Below are 20,688 nucleotides of genomic sequence, written 5' to 3' on the forward strand. Positions count from 1 at the left end.
ATTGTTTAAAATAACACCAGTATTGGTTTTCTTTAGGTGATTCAGAAAGCAAGTTAGAGCAGTGGTTGCTATGCAATCTGCCCCCACCCACTACATAGAGACCAGAAGCCTGATACATCTTTGTATTGTTACCATGGGCTCTCTAGGATTGCAAAATTAGGCTGAGGTTTTCCGCAGGTATGTCCCACTCTAGAATTATTGACAAAGTTTTCACAAATACCTTTTTAAGTGATGGATTTGGCAGCATTGTCTTTTAATGGAAGACAGAAAGCTGTTAAGTTTGTACTCTGGCTTAAATGTGTCGATATTTTCCCATTTTTCTCTTGACTAGAAAGTTACTTATGGGTAAAACACTCAAAGGAAGTTTGGTCACTAGAGAATGCTTCTTCCTGGTTGCAGTCTTTGTATCAAGGTGGAAATTTAAGGTGACAGTGGTACTTGCTGTTTAGAGGGGCTCCCCAAATCCATGGTGCATATCATTCCGGTCCTGTTTTCTTCAAAGAAAGAGATAAAAGCAGGGGAAGGGTGTGTGGGTGTCTCCTGGCTCCCCTACCTTTAACCATCACCTCTTGCTTTGAGGCTGTGTCTGTCTGTTCCTAGCGTTTGCTTTGCCAGCTCCACGTCCCTGCTCATATTAACAGCACAGAGTGTTTTGGTCGTAGCTCAAAAGGTATTGATTTTGGGCCATGTTTTTCAGCATCACTGAATGTATGGATGACATTATTATGGAATTTTAAAACGATTTTAAATTGTGGGTATTGACCTTTAAAACAACAGTAGTGAGGAAAATTATTTACAGAATCCATTTCCAGTCTAACAAAGTGCACGACTCTAAATTGGCGCCGTTAAATGGGGTAGCATGGAAGAATTTGTCATTCCCAGGGCTCACCAGCTTTGAAATGGAATCCATCACCCCACCCCTACCATAAGGTGAAGTTTTTACATTGCTTAAAATTTTATATGTATAGAAAGACTAATAATATATTATTTACTTATTAGAGAAAAATTGTGTATAATTATAGTGTACAGTGGGTATTTTGCTATGTACATCCATCATGGAATGACTACACTGAGCTATTTAACATACACATTATTTTACATAATTACCACTATTTTATTATTGTGGAGAGCATTTAACATCTCTCTGAGGAATTTCAAGAATAATTATGTGATTAGCTATAGTCATTGCTGGCTGCGGTAGATTGCATGAATGTGTTGCAGTTGAGCTGAAATTGCATGCTCTTGACTAGTTTCTCCTCAGTCCCTCTTAGCCTCCGGTAAACTCTATGGTAGTTGCTGTCTCTATGACTTCAACTGTGTTTGATTCAATGTATTAATGAGGCCAATTAGTATTTGACTTATGTACCTGGCACATATCACTTAGCACAGTGACTGTCAACCTTCTTAATGCTGTGACCCCTTAATACAGTTCCTCATCTTGTGGTGACCCCCACCCATAAAATTATTTTTGTTGCTACTTCATAACTGCAATTTTGCTACTGTGATGAATCATAATGTAAATATCTGACATACAGATGGTCTCAGGCGACTCCTGTGAACCCGTCATTCGATCCCCTCCTCCAAGTGGTTATTACCCACAGGTTGAGAATCACTGACTTAGCATGATAGCTCTTAGATTTAGCCATGTAATTACATAATGACAGAAATTCCCTTTTGAAGGCCAAATCACATTCTATTGCATATTTTTGGGACTAGTCTCTTTTCATCCTTAGGTTGGTTCTCTATGTTGAAAATTATGAATGATGTTGCAAGGAACAAAGGGATATCTCTTGTTTCCTCCTTTATTTTTATTTTGTAAGTATAGGTGTTCTGATTTTATGTATGCCTATGTGCACCACATGTGTGCAGTTCCCATGGCGGCCATAAGGGGGGGCATCAGATCCTGCCAGACTGGAGTTACAGTTATGAACCACCATGTGGTTGCTGGGAATTGAACTCAAGTCCTCTGGAAGAGCAGCCAGTGTTCTTAATCACTAATCACTCCAGCCTCAGGAATGTATCTTTGAGAGAGATTTCACTTCCTTGGGATATGTATCCAGGGATGGGATTTCTGAATCTGACAGTCCTATTTTTAATTTCTCTAATGAGCATCTGTAGTTTTCCATAGCAGCTATACTAATTCACATCTTGTCATGCAAGTGGTCCCTCTTCCCTGCAGCCTTGCAGGACATAGTATCCCTCATCTTCCCGGTAGTGCTAATCTAAGAGGTTTCCAGCATCATCTCATTTGAGATTTTACTTTTCATTTCTCTGATGACTATTAACGTTGAGATTTTGTTTTTATTCATTTGTACACTTGTCACTAGTATTTCTTCTGGGGAATGTTTGTCTAATTCATGTCCTTTGTCCATTTTAAAATCATATTTGTGGGAGAAAGAAAGCAGAGTCAGGCAGATGTCTCAGGCAGTCACCATGCTTCTCCTCTCTGAGACAGACGCAGGTTAAGATCTCTCCTGGTAAGCCACCCCTCGTGGTGCTACACAGATTACTAAATATGGGTTAAAGCAAGATGTGAGAATTAGCCAATAAGAGGCTAAAACTAATGGGCCAGGCAGTGTTTAAATGACTACAGTTTCCATGTAATTATTTTGGGTAAAGCTAGCCGGGTGGTGGGACGCAGCTCCACCGCTCCATCTACACAGATTGTTTCTTTTTTTGCTATTGAGTTATTCCTTGTATAGTCTGGATATTACAACATTTGGCTTGGAAATACCACCATGAAGGTATATTCACTGAAAAAACTAGAGGTCTTCAGTAGGAAGTCTATATTCAGTGGTAGAAACTGAGAACTTTCTCCTTGAGATTGTTGGGCAAGATAAAAATGCCCACTCCCTCCCTTTATTAATGAAACACTGGAAGTTCTAGCCAGAAGGGATTAGAAAAAAAGAGAAAGCATGGAAGGGCAGCTAAGTCATAAGGATTTTTTTCTTCATTTGCTGGTCACATGGTATTATGCATAGAGGACCTTAAAGATGTCATCCAAAACCAGTTGAAAATGATGAATGAATTTTGTAAGTTTGTAGAATGAAAATGGACATGTAAAAACCAGTGGGTGGATACTGTCAGACAAGCACAGCAATGAAACCAAGTTCATAAATAAACCTAGCCATTCTTGGTCAGCTGAGTTTTGACAAAGATGCCTACAGCATGTAATGGAGAAAGGCAGGTGGTTTTTCACTAAAAATAGTGCAAAGTTAAATATCTATATGGAAAAGATTGAAATGAAGCCCTCATCTCCCACCACATAAAAGTCAACTAGAAATGGATTAAGTCTTAAGTATTTAAGACTCTCAAATTATAAACCAGAAGGGAAAACAAAGGGGGAAATCTCTGTGATACTGGTTTGGGCAGTAGTTTTTCTTCTTTCTTTTTTGGCAATGACCCCAAAAGCTTAGGCAACAAAATCAAAACCAGACAAATGGGATTAGATGGAACAAAAGCCTCGGCACAGCAACGTCTCATCTCGCCATTTGCAATGCGCAGACACAGAATGCAATCCAATCCCACTGGCATTGGATTTGTATTTGGAGAGACATAGCTTCAAAGCCACATACTGCTAGAATGACACTTAAGATTCAGGCTCAAATTTCTTTGTTATTCTGAAATTTTGTTACCTTGGGAAGGAAATTCCAAACTTGCCAGAACAAACCTATCATTTGTTCTGAGCATTGACTTATACTTTCAAACAGTCAAACAACTGTTGTTGTGCCATCAGACACATGGCAATACACCATTACAGGCATTAGAGAGGGCTTGTAAGGGTCCACCTGCAATCGAACCTTGCACCAAACTGGAGAGTGTGCGAGAATTCTTAGGAAATAATCACCGACTAGGGTGATGTTAATGTCACTAGTTGCCTTTGCCTGTTGACGTCACGTGTGCACAATCATATAACTTGCATTACCCAGACACTTTTGAGTGTAAGTGGCACCTGTACTTACTGTTTGGAGGCTGGTGGATGTCACTATGTGCATTCTTTCTTCTATCGTCTTGAATGGCAATGTAAAACCAAGGCCCCTTCTGTCATGTGTGCCTTAGAATGAGTACGGCCCAGAGCCAGGGGTGTTGTTCACCTGTGGTGGACACTTGGGCTAAGTGAGAGAGAAACTGCTGCTTCCTCCCTATGAGCTTTGGAAGGTTCGTCGCCACCTTGTAAGTTACCCCAAAGTAATGATTGTGCCACCCTTCATTATTGTCCCTAGGTTTTTAAAGGGAGAAATAGTTGCTGAGGAGGATGGACTTGTGGAAGTTGATTTGAATCATAAGGGAACAGAGAAATTTCTATTGGCAGTGACAATGGGCTTTGCTATAGAGAAGTCAGAGGAGGTAGGGTTGTAAAGGTGGGATTTGGGATGATCTATGACCTACTTAGCACATAAAGGAAGTAGAATGAGTGACTCAGCAGGCTTGGGTAGGCAGTAAATTATTTGGGGGGGGTAGGTTGGGTCTAGATTGTGACTACTTGGATGACAAATTGGAAAGGTTTTGAATAAGATGAAGACATTAGTCATATTTCTTAGGACAGGGTCTCCCATTCAAGTACTAACTAGCCATATTCTTGCTTAGCTTACTAGATCAGCCAAACATGGATGTGCATAGAGTGGTGTGAACAATGGAATAGCATAAAGACATATTAGAAATGAGAAAGGAGACCAGAGGCTTTTTTCCAATATTCTGACCTGGCAGAGAGGACTGAAGGTCTCCACTGACTGGAAGTTGTCAAGGAAGGCTACTTTTAGAGACTTGCTCTTGTAAGATGAGAGTCTTTGTTCGATGCTGGGCTTCCCTACCCATCTCTTCTGCATTCCAACTCCTTAGTCCCTGTCTTCTGTGTCCGTCATTTTCAAACAAACCAAACACAGTCCTATGCTTTCTAATATTGTATAGCAATTCCTTTGCTAGTCTAGCCTCTGACTCATACCTATTATAATCAACACAGACACGCAATTAGAAACCCCTCTAGCATAATGTCCTACTGTAATGTTAAGGAGAAACAGAAAAATAGAATAATCTGTGGTTCGATATGTAAATTTTCAGCTGAGACAACACTAGTGGATGTAATAGCTTGATACTAATTTACACGGTAACTGTACTCCTATCTTCAATAGAAAGTGATTATAAACACACCTTTTGCTTGTGTTCAAAGTAGATGCAGGCTCAAAGCTCTGGTAATTTCAGTTGTCTTTCATGGGCTGTCCTGCAGGGCATTAAGAATCATGTGGACCTTTAGGTAAGCCTTCACCTTAGGACTCCAGATTGCAAGATGTGATCTCGATTGTCCATTTCACTTGCTGACCTGTGTGTTTCCAAATTTCCAAATGTACGTTGCGGTGATTCTAACCAACATTTTGAAATGATTATTCTGCTAGTGTCAGGTTCCTGCTGCATGGTACCATCAACGTGTCTATTACATCACAAAGCCTTGCTACCCTCCTTAGAACAGATGTTGTGGACACCCATCTGCAGCTTCACTTTCTGATGGTTTTGTCATTTGCTTGCATCTTATTCAAATTTTAAGGAATAAACAAAGATAAACCTGCTTGGTGTAGGTGTAGGTGATAATTGATGGTGGTGGTGATGATGATGATGATTGTGATGATGATGATGATGATGTGTGTATGTGTATGCGTATGTGTGTTCAAAATTTTAGTTCCTATTCCTGTGGATTAACTGCACTAGAACCATCAATTATAGCAAGGAAACACACAGGGAGAGCACGAGTTGCTTCACTGTGGACAGGTCTAATAGGCACAGCACTTGATCTGTGTCAGCTGAGGAAGAACACTAAATGCAGACATTAATTTGGCTCCCTCACCTACTTATAGCTTCCAGAACAGTTTTTGATCCCTGTAGTGAGGAGCTATGGGCAGGCCTGCTTTTCATCCTGCCTGGCTCCCGCATGGTTAGTTTTACACCCGAAATAATTACATGGAAACTGTATTCTTTTAAATACTGCCTGGCCCATTATTTTCAGCCTCTTACTCACATCTTGACTAACCCATATCAAATAATCTGTGTAGCACCACAAAGTGGTGCCTTACCAGCGTACGTCCATCTTGGGCTGGAGCTTCATCGCATCTCTCTCTGAGGAGAGGCATGGCAGTCTGCCTAACTTAGGAGAGGCGTGGCATCTGACTGAGCCATCTACCTCACTTCCTTCTTCCTGTTCTGTCTACTCCACCCACCTAAGGGGCGGTCTATCAAATGGGCCAGGCAGTTTCTTTATTAATTATCCAATGAAATCATCAGATAGATAGAAGACACACCTACATCATTTCCCCTTTTTCTGTTTAAACAAAAAAGCTTTCACTTTAACATAGTAAAATTACATATAACAAAACAGTTATCAAGTAAGAATTACAGTTACAATATTTATATCTCCTTTATCTTTTATCATAACTAAGGAAAACTATAACTATCTATTTATTCTTCAACTCCATCAAAGACTCCAGAAGGATATATTACCACCTACGTGAACAAGAAGTAAGCTACTTCCAAAACTCTAGAAATCACAGAGACATCTTGCAACCTGGACAGTCACCCAAAGTTCTTTTGTACCATTGGGGCATCCATCTTTGGCCTTCAGGCCCATAGTTTCCAGCAGACATTTCCATGAAGCAGGAATTTTCAAAGACAGTTCAGTCACTATCTGCTGTGTCCTGCAGAATGTCTCGCAGACTCTTTCTTGAATCTGGAACCCCGAAAGATCATCTCACATTTAGACAAGTTCAGCAGTCTTCTCTCTAAGGGTTCTCTGTGTCCAGTTTATGCAATAGTCCAGGCAAGAGCAGTTTCTTGCCCAAATGGCTATCAAACTCCATAAGGATTCTCTTTGATGCCCATCATCTTCTTGAAGTAGATTTGTGCTGCCAGGAGCAGACATGTCTCATTGTCATGAAAAGCCCTAAGTTATTAAGACATTTAAGTGGAATATTCTGTAGTCTTTGAAAGATATGAAGAATGTCTATCTTACTGAAATATATCTCTCTATATATAGAAAATCTAACATGACTACAAGCTTAACTATTATTGATGACTATCCATCAACAACCTATATTTCCTAATTATACATTACATTTTAAGTGAACTACACAATCACAATACCTTAATCAGTATCAGAAATACATATACATATAACAAAACTGACCTTAAATTTAAATCACTAAAGCAAAATCCATATCAATGCAAATTATTCATCTCCATATCATATCCCCCTTTAAATGTAAAAGAACATTTATAAACAATATTTGGGAACATGGACGCAGTTATTTCTCTCCAACTGCTTCCTGCTGAATGGGGACACTGTTAATCAGATCTTTCATGGTGTAGCCTGTGTGCTAGATTCATCTTAGTCGGCAGTTGAGCAAAGTGATTTTTTGAGGGTATTTGTTGCAACCTTTCAGGAGGGCGTGGTCTATCATACCATATTGGGATAGATGCAATCCCTAGGGTCCCATTTTCTGTAAAAACAAAAGAAGAATCTCTTTTCCAAAGTATCATATCCTTAGATCCAAATTCTGAAGTCAAGGTATATTCAAAATATCTATGTTGGATTAGTTCAGCAGCATTTGTAAACAAATATCTTTTAGCAGCTGTTGCTTCTTCCTCAGCATTCAAACAATTCAAAGAGAGAATAATAGCATACAGTATCAAGATTTTCTGTGTATTTTCCATCTTTATGTGGCTTTACTTTAACTTCTGGTTCTTTTATTTTTACTTTTTGAGACAGGTTCTTTTTATATCTTTGTCCTGGAATAACTCTGTAGACCAGGCTGTCCTTGAACTCACAGAGATCTGTCTGCCTCTGCCTCCCCAGGGCTGGGATTAAAGGTGTGTGCTACAACACCTTGAACTCACAGAGATCCTTCTGTCTCTGCCTCCCAGGCATTGGGATTAAAGGCGTGTGCTACCACACCTTGAAGTCACAGAGGTCAATCTACCTCTGCCTCCCAAGTGTTGGGATTAAAGGTGTGTACCACCACAACAAACTACTTCCTTTTTTTTCTTTTTCTTTTGCTTTTAAGAACTTTAACCTTTAGCCTGCATATATTTTTAACACAGTGTAAACCACTTAGACATTTTCTTCAACTTTGAATTTTTCTTTTACTGTATATCTCTCTTTCTGACTACATGAGTCTTTATCAAACAATATCGGTAGGACTAAAGCCGTGACTTTGGCAGCTGGATCCAGCCCATTCCCTAGCCTTCCAGCCTCATGGCGGAGGTACCGGCTGTAGCCATGTTTATCACCACAACGCTGTGGCGGTTCAAGGTTCCTGCCAGCGAGCAAGCTGCAACAGTGTTAACACTCAAAAGCTCCATAGTCAGGACCGCCTGCTTGAAAGAGTCAGAGTTTGCCATGGCAGGACGGCCCAGAACGCCAGCATTTTAAAAAACAGCACAACTTTTTTCCTGCTACAGCTGAAAACTGAAAAGCTTTTCATCAACACCGTTTAAGTGTTTCATGGCAGGACCTCTTAAAAGGGCTGCAGGGTTTTGCAGCTAAAGCTGAGTCAGGAAGCCTCTCTTAGATGAGAGTGCTTGCTTGCCAGACCCGAAAAATAGAGCTTTACTCTATTCTTTCCCAAGCTTTCTCAAGCTTTCTGCGGATTCGGTTATCCACGTGGGCGCCATTCTGTAGTGAGGGGAGCTGCGGGCCGGCTTCCTGCCGCCCTGCTCCCAGCCACCGGCTAGCTTTATCCGAAATAATTACACACAAACTGTATTCTTTTAAATACTGCCTGGCCCATTATTTTCTGCCTCTTACTCACATCTTGATTAACCCATATCTAATAATCTGTGTAGCACCACGAAGTGGTGTCTTACCGGGAAGTTTCTAGCTTACATCCATCTTGGGCTGGAGCTTCATTGCGTCTGTCTCCTTGAGGAGAGGCACGGTGGTCTGCCTAACTTAGGAGAGGCGTGGCATCTGACTGAGCCATCTACCTCACTTCCTTCTTCCTGTTCTGTCTACTCCACCCACCTAAGGGGCAGTCTATCAAATGGGCCAGGCAGTTTCTTTATTAATTATCCAATGAAATCATCAGATAGATAGAAGACACACCTACATCAGATCCCATTCATTATTCGGTAAATGTCGTTTATTTGGGTTGTTTGTAATAGAATATCATTGCTGGGCATGGTGGAACAAACTTGTAATTCTAGCGTTCTGGTAGCTGAAGCAAAGGATTTGAGTTTGAGTTGAGGGTGGGTTTCCTAGTAAGACCCTGTTTCAAAAGCAAAGTGAACAAATCAAAAGCAAAAACAAAGGGCTTATGAGATGGCTCAATGGGTAAAGGAACTTATCCGCTAGAATGGCTGCTTGAGATTGATCTCCAGAACTCAGACAGTGGAAGAAGAAACCTTATCCTGAAAGTTGTCTTCTAACCTCCATGTGTGCCACATTGCATGTGTACACACACACACACACACACACACACACACACACACACACACAAACTTTAAGAACTATAGAAACACTATAGACAGTGGTACTTGAACAATAGAAATTTGTCTGTCATCATCTGGGAGGCTGGAGGTTCTGAGACAAGGGTGTCACTGTGTTTAGGTTCAGGCGAAGGCCTTCATCCAGGTTACCCCCAGACAATTTTTCTCTGTATCTTTACATGTCAAAACCCTGAGGGGAAACAAACTCTCTTAGGTCTCCTATAAGTGCTCTTGGACTGGCAGGAGAGCTCAGTATCGGGGACCAGCCCTGATATAAGTCATTTCTCGTACCAGAGTGGAGGTGTGGGAATGAAAACACAACTCACACAACTACATCAGGACAGAGTTCCAGCTTCAGTGATCCTTCAAGAAATCCTGAATTCACATCCTGAAAATCACCTGCATTTATTTTACAAACAGCTTTTATATCAAAACATAAACTGATGGGGGAAATTTATTTAGCATTCTGTACATCTGTACTATCTGCCCATGCCCATTTTGTCACATAGACTGAAAAGCACCTCTTCCCTAGGCAACCTCCTAAATTAAAATAGGAGCAGAATGACATTAGCATATCCTGACCATTATTTAGGATGGCATCAGTTTGTCCCACTATCAAAGGCTAGGCAACCACCTTCTGTGTGGCAGGTGCAGACTGTGCCTTGTAGGTCTGGTGTAGGAGTTCCTTCTGTTTATGTGTTGATTTCGTTGGTTAATGAATAAAGAAACTGCCTTGGCCTTTTGATAAAGCAGAACTTAGGTAGGTGGGGAAAACAGAACTGAATGCTGGGAGGAAGAAAGCAGAGAGAGAGCTGCCATGGAGCCACCATGGAGCTGCCAGAGATGGACTTTAGGAATTTGACCCGGTAAGCCACTGCCACATGGCGATACACAGATTAATAGAAATGGGTTAAATTAAGATGTAAGAATTAGCCAATAAGAAACTAGAGCTAATGGCCAATCAGTAATTTAATTAATACAGTTTCTGCGTGGTTATTTTAGGGCTAAGCTAGCCAGGTGGTGGGACGAACAAGTGGGCCCTCTTGCTGTAATCCTGTAACATAGGTCGCTTAGAATTCTTTGTTTTTAAATTGATTTTTATTGAGCTCTACATTTTTCTCTGCTCCCCTCCTTGCCTCTCCCCTCCTCCCTTCAACCCTCCCCTAAGGTCCCCAATGCTCCCAAGTTACTCAGGAGATCTTGTCTTTTTCTACCTTCTACTTCCCATGTAGATTAGATCTATGTAAGTCTCTCTTAATGTCCTCATTGTTGTCTAAGTTCTCTGGGATTGTGGTTTGTAGGCTGGTTTTCTTTGCTTTATGTTTAAAAACTGCCTATGAGTGAGTACATGTGATAATTGTCTTTCTGTATCTGGGTTACCTCAGTCAAAATAATGTTTTCTAGCTCCACCCATTTTCCTGCAAAATTCAAGATGTTGTTATTTTTTCTTCTGTGTAGTACTCCATTGTGTAAATGTACCACATTTTCCTTTATCCATTCTTGGGTTGAGGGGCAGACAGTGTAGGAATATGGGCCTGTGTAATTCAGGTCCTACAGCCTGGCAGGTAAGGTGCTTGGTGCTAAGCCTGACAACCTGAGTTCAGTCCCCAGGACACGCATGGTGGAAGGAGAGAGTTGGATTCAGAGAAAGTTGTCCTCTGATCTCCACACATACACCATACCCTGCAAATCCACACACATAACACACAGTAAATAAAGAAACAAATAGAAAAAAATCTAGAAGGCACCATTGACAAACAAAATTACTTCTAGTGTCTTCTGTACTCTTGGTTGAGGCCTCTGTGTGAAATGATTGTAATGGAAAGTTCACTTACTACTAGCCAATCAATAGAGTGTGTAATATACAGTGTAGATGTCTAAAAGGTTGGTGAGCTGAAAGGCTAGACATTTCATGCTCTTCCTTAGGACATAAAGACATTATATTTTTTCTTTCATCCTTCCTTCCTTCCTTCCTTCCTTCCTTCCTTCCTTCCTTCCTTCCTTCCTTCCTTTCCTTTCCTTTCCTTTCCTTTCCTTTTTCCTTTTTGAGACAGGGTCTCACTACACAATTCTGGCTGGCCTGAAATTACTATGTAGACCAAGCTTATCTCAGACTCACAGAATTCCACCAGGCTCAGACTACTGAGTACTGGGAACTAAGGGCTAGTTTGTATTTCTTATTTGCTGTTTTTAAAGCAGACAGTTATGATGTCTGGAAACGGATACAAGAGCAATCTTCTACTTGTTAGTGAATTTGAGAAAACCATTTTCCTTATGCAAAAATAACATATATATATATATGTCACAGACTGAAGTGAGAAACTTTAATTTTTTTCCTTTCTGATTACCAGGGCATGAACCATAGATGAAATACTGCTTAAGTCACTGGCATATTGCTTTTCTACAGAGTTCAAATCACCCACATCAGGGACTCTGGTATTTCATTTATTGCTTTGAAATTACTTATTGTTATGTGGTATTGTAAACAGAGACTGCTTGTTCATTTCCTGGCCACCCAGACTAGAATAATCACACAGAAACTATATTAATTACAACACTATTTGACCAATAGTTTAAGCGTATTTTTAGCTAGCCCTTTCATCTTAAATTAATCTATTTCTATTAATCTGTATATCGCTGTGAGGGTGTGGCTTACTGGTAAGCCAGTGTCTGAAACCTTTGGCAGCTATATGGCATCTCTTTGACTCTGCCTACTCTCTCTCTATATCTCTTCCAGCCTGGCTATCTTCTGCCCTGTCATAGGTCAAAGCAGCTTTATTCATTAACCAATAAAAGCAACACATATACAGAAGGACATCCCACATCACAGTATGGCATTTTCTATGTAATTAATGCTTTTTTGTGTAACAACTGACTCAAAGGCCATGGTCTTGGATGGTACATAGAGAATCAGTTCACTTTAAGAGATCCCTAAGGGGTTCAATTCAATTCTTGATGCTCTGTAAAGTAGTAGGCTAGACCTTGTTTTCTATTAATGGTTTAATTATGCAAGTAACATTTCAGAACAAAATTAGAGAATTCCATATCTTGCATATCTTGGAAGATTCCAAGACCCCTTTGGGGGATAGATACTATTTTTTAAAATGGGACTTGAGGATCCTTGAGCCGTAACCTTCATTTTCACTACTGAACCTGATAGAGAGTTAACACGGGAGTCACAGAGAAACCAAGATGTCAGTTGTGCACAGGGTAAAACTGGACCAAAAACTGAAGCTATCTTTAGGCAGGTAGGCCTGGGTTGTATAAAAAAGGTAGCTAAGTAGGTCTAGGGGAGCAAACCAGGAAGCTGCGTTCCACTGTTTGTTTATGCTTCAGGCTCCTGCTTTGAGTTCCCGCCCCGGCTTCACTAATGAAGGACTGTTACTCACAAGCCTGCTAAACCTTTTCCTCCCTCAAGCTGCTTTTGGTCATGCTATTTATCACAGCAACAGAAGGGAAAGCTAGAACACTGTAAAAGTCAGTCTTGTACAGGACAGAATTATGGACAAATATATGGCACGCTTGTTACTTTGCCACTGAAATCAAGTTCTAGTCCAATGTAGAAGAGTCAGTGCAAGCAGGGAACAGAATCAAGCCAATTGTATAGTATCACCGAGAGTGCAGGAGTGGTCTTTTAAATTACTCATCCCTTTGTTTCTAGTGACTTAGCAAGAATAGCATTGACATTAAGATAGGTGGGCCAACCTCATGTGCATTTATTTATCGAAACCTAGTAACTACAAAAGTTACTACATCTTCAAAGGACATCTAATGTACTACTTGTAATTTTTTAGTGAAGGACATTTCCCCATCCAATTATTAACCAGACTACAACCTGCTTAGCTTCCAAATTAGAGGAGATTGGGTACTTCAGTAGAGATAGTAAAGAATGTTTTCTCTTCATTTCTTATTATTTTAAACATTGTATTGTATATGGGTGTTTTGCCTGTCTGTGTGTCTGTGTGCACTCTCTGTACCAGTACCTGCACAGGCCAGAAGGTGGCTTCTTATTCCGTGGGACTGGAGTTACAGATGGTCATGACTCATCATGGAGGCTCTGGATATCGAGTCCAGATCTTCTAGAAGATCAGCCATGCTCCACTGAGACAACTCTCCAGCCTGTGCAGGACATGTTTAGTAAAGATCATTTCGGATAGCACTTGAGAGAGTGAAGATGGAGAAAGGAGATGCAGCACAGTGCCTAGGAAACGGGGGGGGGGTAGGCACACTAAAGCAAGCCTCCCCACTAGTGTGCTCCACTGCATTGTTTAGCTCCTCATCCTAAGAACAAGCTGGCAGCCATTTTGAAAGTTTAAGGTGTGTAGTGCTCCATCTTAAGCTCTGTATTGTGCAAGTGTAATTTAATGTAAAGGCCGGCTTCTTCCCTGTAACCTTTAAGAAGTGGGGTTGCCACATGTGTCAGTGCTGGGCAGAAAATCTAGGTGATGGCTCAGCTGTTGCACTAGGGTGCGAACTCCTGCTGTCTGGTGGAGGACCGTCATTTTTCTGCATGTGTTAGACAACCTCATGTGCTGTGTGTTGTTCAACACTCACAAGCTGTGATGTCCTCCAGTGTAGTGTGTTTACAAGGCTTACATGTTTATGACAATTTCAGGCCGTCTGCTGCTTGCTGCAGTTGGAGAATGGAGAACAATTGTCAACGTAAACCAAGTCAGACTCAGCACACCAATACACTTCCTGAAGAATTCATTTTCATTGTATTCAAATTTGTTGTTCTAAACTCACATTGCTGTGTCAACGAGGACCACCTCCCTTTAGGATAATCTTTCTTGCCACCCACAAATAATTAGCAAAACCAAGCAGGTTGCCTTTTATTTCTAGGTCACTGCTCAGGGTTCTAAACATGACAGAGACTCATTTTGACCTTCAGATTTAGCATGAAAGTTAGGATATATGAAGCAGAAGGCTCCATATTTTCTTCCAGTTTGTGTGGAATGCCAACAGATTGGTATGAATCAAAATGGAACACTTAGACACAGATACCATTTATAAAATGTCAATTAGAGAAGGCAAAGCTACATGTCTAAGTTGGTTAACTGGTTGTATCTTTTAGAAGACTTTCTTGAGACCCACCATTATCACTCGAGGAAAACACAATGCCTCCCCTATGTTGTGTAGTAATTTCCTCTGGTGTTAGAACCTTCCATGTTGGAGGGAAACTTCTTAAGCCGTAGGATACAAAGGGAAAGTAAAAACAGGATGTTCGCAGGGAGGTAAAACAGAAGGGTGTTCTAGGGGTGGTGAAAACTTCATACTACAAGGCGTGGCATTAACACAGGAAGCAAACAACTCAAGATAATGTCAGAACTCCAGGAAACTGAGCAGACTCACTAGGCCCCTCCATTCTCAAGAGTAAAGACTGCTGAGAGTCACTCTCAGATGAGCAACGCTGCAAAGGAGACCCAGACAAGCCCAATGGCCTTGACTAAGCACAGACACCCACCACCCACACACTGCCTATATGAAACAAAGACTAGATGAACTGCCTGAAAGAGCCTCAGACAAACTGAGCCACCTGGAAAGGACATTCTCCAACCTGTAGAACTTTCTGCAGGCTGTGCAGTGTGCTTAGGTTCTCAGAGTTTGTAAGCTGTCACTCATGCTTGAGCTTTGGTGATTGCAGCCATCTTTGAGTCATTCCTGGCTCACCCACATTTCTGGAAGTAGCCTCTATAAAATTCGCTGGCTCACTAAACTGGACTTTGATGTGTTGTCAGTTCCCTGTCTGGGATGAGGAGACATTTGTCTACTTCTCTCTAGGAATAGTCTTTCACTACATTCTGGCCCGTTATTCTGAAAAGTTCACGAACATACATGTCTTTCATTTCCCCTGGGTGGGGAGAGACTGCTATGCTAGTGGCCAGTTTCAATCTTGTACCAAGCCATAGATTTTTGGATCATGAAAGGGAGGGGAACACTACATGATTTTTTTTGTAATGGATTTGAATAATTACAGAACTACTTTAAAACTAAAACTGTGGCTATTTCATCCGATCTGTGAGTAGACTGTGTGTGTTTCTGGGTGTTTTACGTGTGTGTGGAGGCAAGAGGACAAGCTCAAGTTCCGTTCTTAAAGTAGAGGGCATTTTCCTTCTCACTAAACTGAGCAAAACTCACCAACTGCCAGCAGTTCCTAAGGATCTACCAGTCTGCCTCCCCTGGGCTGAGATTACATGCGCATGCCACCATACCTGCTAATTAAAACTCGGGTTCTAGGGAGCTGGGTGGTGGTGGCACATGCCTGCCTTTAATCCCGGTACTCAGGAGGCAGAGGCAGGGGGATCTCTGTGAGTTTAAGGCCAACCTGGTTTACAAGAGCTAGTTCTAGGACAGACACCAAAGCTATGTGGAGGAACCCTGCCTTGAAAAACCAAATAAATAAATAAATAAATAAATAAATAAATAAATAAATAAATAAATATTGGGTTCTAAAGGCTCAAATCCATGCCCTTTTGCTTGCAAGGGAACCCTTTCCTCACTGAGCTACTTTATAGAGGCTACTTCCAGCCCTGAGTAGGCTTTTGTCTCCTTCCTTTTATTGAAAATAGTTTTTTTCTCACATAATTTATCTTTATTACAGATTCCCTTCTCTATCCGTCTCCCACTTCCTCCCCACCTCCCATCTTATCCAAGTCTACTCCCTTTCCCTCTCTTATTTGAAAACAAACAAAATTTACAGGGGGTAATAATAAAACATAATTTAATAAGATAAAACAAAAACCAACACATGGAGTTGGACAAAACCAACAGAAGGAAAAGATCCCCAGAGGAGGCAGGAGAGACAGAGACCCACTCCTCCACACACTCAGGAATCCTATAAAAACACTAAACTGGAAGCCGTTACATGTATGCAAAGAACCTGGTGCAGACTTGTGCAGGTCCTGTGCCTGCTGCCCTGGTTTTTGTGAGTGCATATCTGCACTGATCATGTTAATTTGGAGGCCTTGTTTTCTTCCTCCACTCTCTCTGGCTCTTGCACTCTTTATGTTTCCTCTTATGCAGGATTTCCTGAGCCCTCAAGGGGAGAAATTTGATGGAGACATTCTGGTTAGGGCTGAGTCTGTCACTCTCTTTATAATGTCTTTCTATGAGTCTCTGTATTTGTTCTGATCTGCTCTAGGAGGAAGCTTCTCTGATAATGGACAAGGTACTGATCTATAAGTCACAACAGGATACTATACTACAAATAGTAGTTTGTTGCTACATGTTTTTTTTTTTCTTTTGAACAGTAATATTTGGTTTTACCCCAGGCACCTGAGCTATCTAATCTTTGGTTCTTGGTCACCCAACCAGTATCAAGTATGGTTTTCATCTTATGTCAAATCAGATTTGGTTGGTCACTCCAACAAGCTCTGTCCCACCACTGCACTAGCGAATCTTGCAGGCAGGACACCACTGTAGATCAAAGGGTTTGTAGCTGGGTTGGTCTGTATGCTTCTCTTTTGGTAGCATGCAGAGTACCATCCTGTACTAAAGATGCTGGAAAGCAGGGGTGAAGGCTCTATGTAGGCACCAGTTTGGCTTTTTCTTGTTCAACAACTTGTGTAGGTGTTGTCTTCATTAATGGGGCCTTGTTGTCAGTTTGTAGAAAGCACCCTGTAGTCTTGGCAACAGCCCGGTTTGTTAAGTATTCCCATGGGATCCTTTGGCCAACAATTCAATTAGATGTGACCTAATCCAAATGCTAGAAGCTTCAGTTGGTGACAAGAGACAGCCAATGAGGACTCTGTATCCTCATTATTTGGTGATTTAGTTTAGATCACCTTCAAATATGTGTATATTTTAGGAAGCTTCTACTACATTAGGTTTCCATTCCACCACTCTACTGATGCTTAATTTTAGCTCTCTCCTTGTCCCTTTCTCTCCTCTTTATTCTCCCATCCTAGCCCCTACAGCCCCCATTACTATCTATTCTATTTCCCTTTCCTAATGAGTACTCACTGCTTCTTGCCCCCAGACCCTTTGTCTATTCTAACCTCTGTGGTTCTATGGATTGTGGCTTGGTTATCATTGGTTTAACAGTTAATGTCACCTGTAAGCAAATGCATACCATATTTGTCTTTCTGGATCTGGGTTACCTCACTCAGGATGATCTTTTCTTGTTCTATCCATTTGCCTGCAAATTTTATGATTTCCTTTTTTTGGGTAACAGCTAAGTAGTACTCCATTTTATAAATGTTCCACATTTTCTTTATCCATTTTTTACCTGTTGAGAGACATCTAGGTTGTTTTCAATTTCTGGCTGTTATGAATAGAGCAGCAATGAACATGGTTGAGCAAGTGGTAGGATGAAGCATGCTTTGGGTTTTATGCCCAAGAGTGGTATAGTTGGATCCTGGAATGGTTTGATTCCCGACTTTCTGAGGAACTGACACACTGATTTCCATAGTGGCTGTACAGATTTGTAATCCCACCAGCCATGGCCTCATCCAGCAATGGACATTTGTTCCCTTGTTCTACATCCTTGCCAGCATGAGCTGTCACTTGTTTTATTGATCCTAGGTATTCTGACAGGTATAAGATGAAATTTCATAGTTTTGATTTGCATATCCATGATGTCTGAGTATATTAAACGTTTCTTTAAGTGTTTCTCAGCCATTTGAGCTTCCTCTTTTGAGAATTCTCTGTTTGGATCTATACCTCATTTTTATTTGGACCATTTGTTTTTTTAGATATCTAGTTCTTTGAGTTCTTTACCTATTTTGTATATTAGCCCTCTTTTAGATGTGTAGTTGGTAAAAACCCTTTTCTCATTCTGTAGGCTGCTGCTTCAGCTGAATGATGGTGTGCTTTATCTTACCAAGCTTTTCAATTTCATGAGGTTTCTTTTATTAATTGTTGATCTCAGTGCCTGTATTATAGATGCTCTGTTCAGAAAATTTTTTCCTGTGCTAGTGAGTTCAAGGCTAGTCCCTACTTTTCTCTTCTATCAGATTCAGGACACCTGGTTTTATGCTGAGGTTTTCGATTCATTTGGAGCTGAGTTTTGTACGGGGAGACAAGGGTGAATCTATTTCAATTCTTCTGCATGCAGCATCCAATTTGACAGCACCATTTGTTGAAGACGCTGTACTTTTTCCAGTGTGGTCTTTTTCTGACTTCTTCATCAAAAATCAGGTGTCCATAGGGGTGTGGATTTATAGCTGGTCTTCGGTCAAATTCCACTGACCTGCATGTCTGTTTTTATGCCAATACCATGCTGTTTTTTTTTTTTTTTTTTGGTTTTTCGAGACAGGGTTTCTCTGTGGCTTTGGAGCCTGTCCTGGAACTAGCTCTTGTAGACCAGGCTGGTCTCGAACTCACAGAGATCCGCCTGCCTCTGCCTCCCGAGTGCTGGGATTAAAGGCGTGCGCCACCACCGCCCGGCCTACCATGCTACAGCTCTGTAGTACGATGGAGCTCAGGGATGATGATATCTCCAACAGTTCTTTTATTATTCAGGATTTTTAAAAAGCTGTCCTGGGTTTTTGTGTTTCCATATTAAGTTGCAAATTGTCCTTTCAAGATCTGTGAAGAATTGTGTGGAAATTTTGATGAGGATTGCATTTGGTAGGATGGCCATTTTTACTGTTAATCCTATTGCTTCACCAACACGGGCGTTCTTTCCATCTAATGATATCTTCAGTTTCTTTCTTCAATATCTTAACGTTTTTATCATATAAATGTTGCACCTGCTTGGCTAGAGCTGTCTCAAAATATTTAATATTTTATATCATTTCAGACCCTTGTGAAAGGTATTGTTGTTCCTGATTTCTTTTCCAGTTGTTTGTTATTTGTATACAGGAGGGCTACTGTTTTCGGGGCTGAATGCTTGCGTTTGTGGTCTTGATGAGATAGATGGTCATGCAAGTTAATAGTTAATAGGAGGCTCCGAGTTACCAGACAGTGGTCGTCTGTTTGACCCTTGAAAACCCAATTAGCGTTGCTGTTGCTGAAGGGGAGGCATCTCCTCTCTTCCTTGTAGATGCTGGCCTCTTGTCGTGACCGCAGTGACAAAGCAGATGTCCCGGTGTTTTGATTGTGTCACCCTGACTTTGCCTTAGCCTCATTCTCATTCACAAGTTGCCTTAATGATAATTCTTGTCCCCAGTGCTCGGCTTCTCATTAATTTGTCAAATATGCACCTGGCAGACTTGCTTCTCCGTCTTCCGTTAAGTCTGTCAAAACTTCAAATGCACCCTGATGAACACCAGGAAGAGCAGCTTCCCCATTCTGGTTCGAGGCTTTTCGGGCCGAGAAGCAGGCTCAAAGCAGGTCTAGTAGAGCCGTGACTGTGGACCAAGGAGGCAGAGAGGCTGACTTTCTAATATGGGACATTTTCCTCCACACCCTGGGACTAAGGTTTGTTTGTTTATTTTTTTTACCCACATAAGTAAAATTGAGGGGCTAGTTAACATCGACACCATACATCCATCATTTTGAAAGTCTGATTCTGTGGCAGTGGGATGGTGGGCACTAAGAGCGTCTGCGGTGACTCCAGGTTTCTGTCCTACTGCAGCTCTAATGAGTGAGCAAGAGCTCAGTAGCTTAAAACATCGCCAGTTTCCATATTCTAGTTCTGTGTTTCTTTAAGTCCTTGAGTCCAGGAGTTGGTATACCAGGCTGCTGTGGGGCACAGTCCTTCCTCCTGCCTTTTCTAGTGCTTGCCAGGCTTCTTTCTTCCTTAGGATGCCTTCTAGGGCCACAGGAAGGGAGGGTTTTATTTTTTTTCCCTAAGGACTAAACTCTGAGGTGGAACACAAGGTTTGCTAAGTCAAACTTTAAAGCAAAAGTAAATGTGAAAAGCCCCATGTGGTGGCATATAGCTTTAATCTCAGCACTTGGGAGACAGGCAGCAGGATCTCGGTGAGTTCGAAGGCAGCTTGGTCTCCAGTGCAAATTTAAATTTCAGGCCAGTCTGGGGCTACATAGTGAGATCCTGTTCTCTCTCTCTCTCTCTCTCTCTCTCTCTCTCTCTCTCTCTCTCTCTCTCTCTCTTCTTTTTTTGTGAGAAAGCAAATCCAGAAACTGGGGATCCATTTTTTTCCCCCAGATCTTCACCATCTGTTTGCGTGAGGGCCTAATCAGAATGGGTGAACTTTTATACCTCTTCCTACTTGGTTTACTCAAAGATGGAAGGGTTGATGGGAGGGCAGGCTACAGGAGAGCACTGGGAGGGGGGGCCTCTGAGGGGAATGCACTTAAGAAAGGAGCCAGGGA

The 20,688-nt window shown here is 41.4% G+C and overlaps 1 protein-coding gene and 1 long non-coding RNA gene across 3 annotated transcripts in view; one reads left to right on the forward strand and one right to left on the reverse strand.

The window, feature by feature from the left end:
• The window catches only part of LOC119807642, a 37,141-nt gene extending 23,581 nt beyond the window's left edge, over window positions 1–13,560 (reverse strand). For both annotated transcript variants that reach the window (XR_005284325.1, XR_005284324.1), the window contains exon 1: window positions 13,452–13,560. This is a non-coding gene — a long non-coding RNA (uncharacterized LOC119807642). The remainder of the gene's footprint in view (window positions 1–13,451) is intronic.
• Tafa4 (TAFA chemokine like family member 4) overlaps window positions 1–20,688 on the forward strand; it is a 153,805-nt gene that overhangs the window by 46,950 nt on the left and 86,167 nt on the right. The gene's annotated exons all lie outside the window — the stretch shown is intronic.

The sequence above is a fragment of the Arvicola amphibius genome, chromosome 2, assembly GCF_903992535.2.
Source record: "Arvicola amphibius chromosome 2, mArvAmp1.2, whole genome shotgun sequence".
Classification (NCBI taxonomy): Eukaryota; Metazoa; Chordata; class Mammalia; order Rodentia; family Cricetidae; genus Arvicola; species Arvicola amphibius.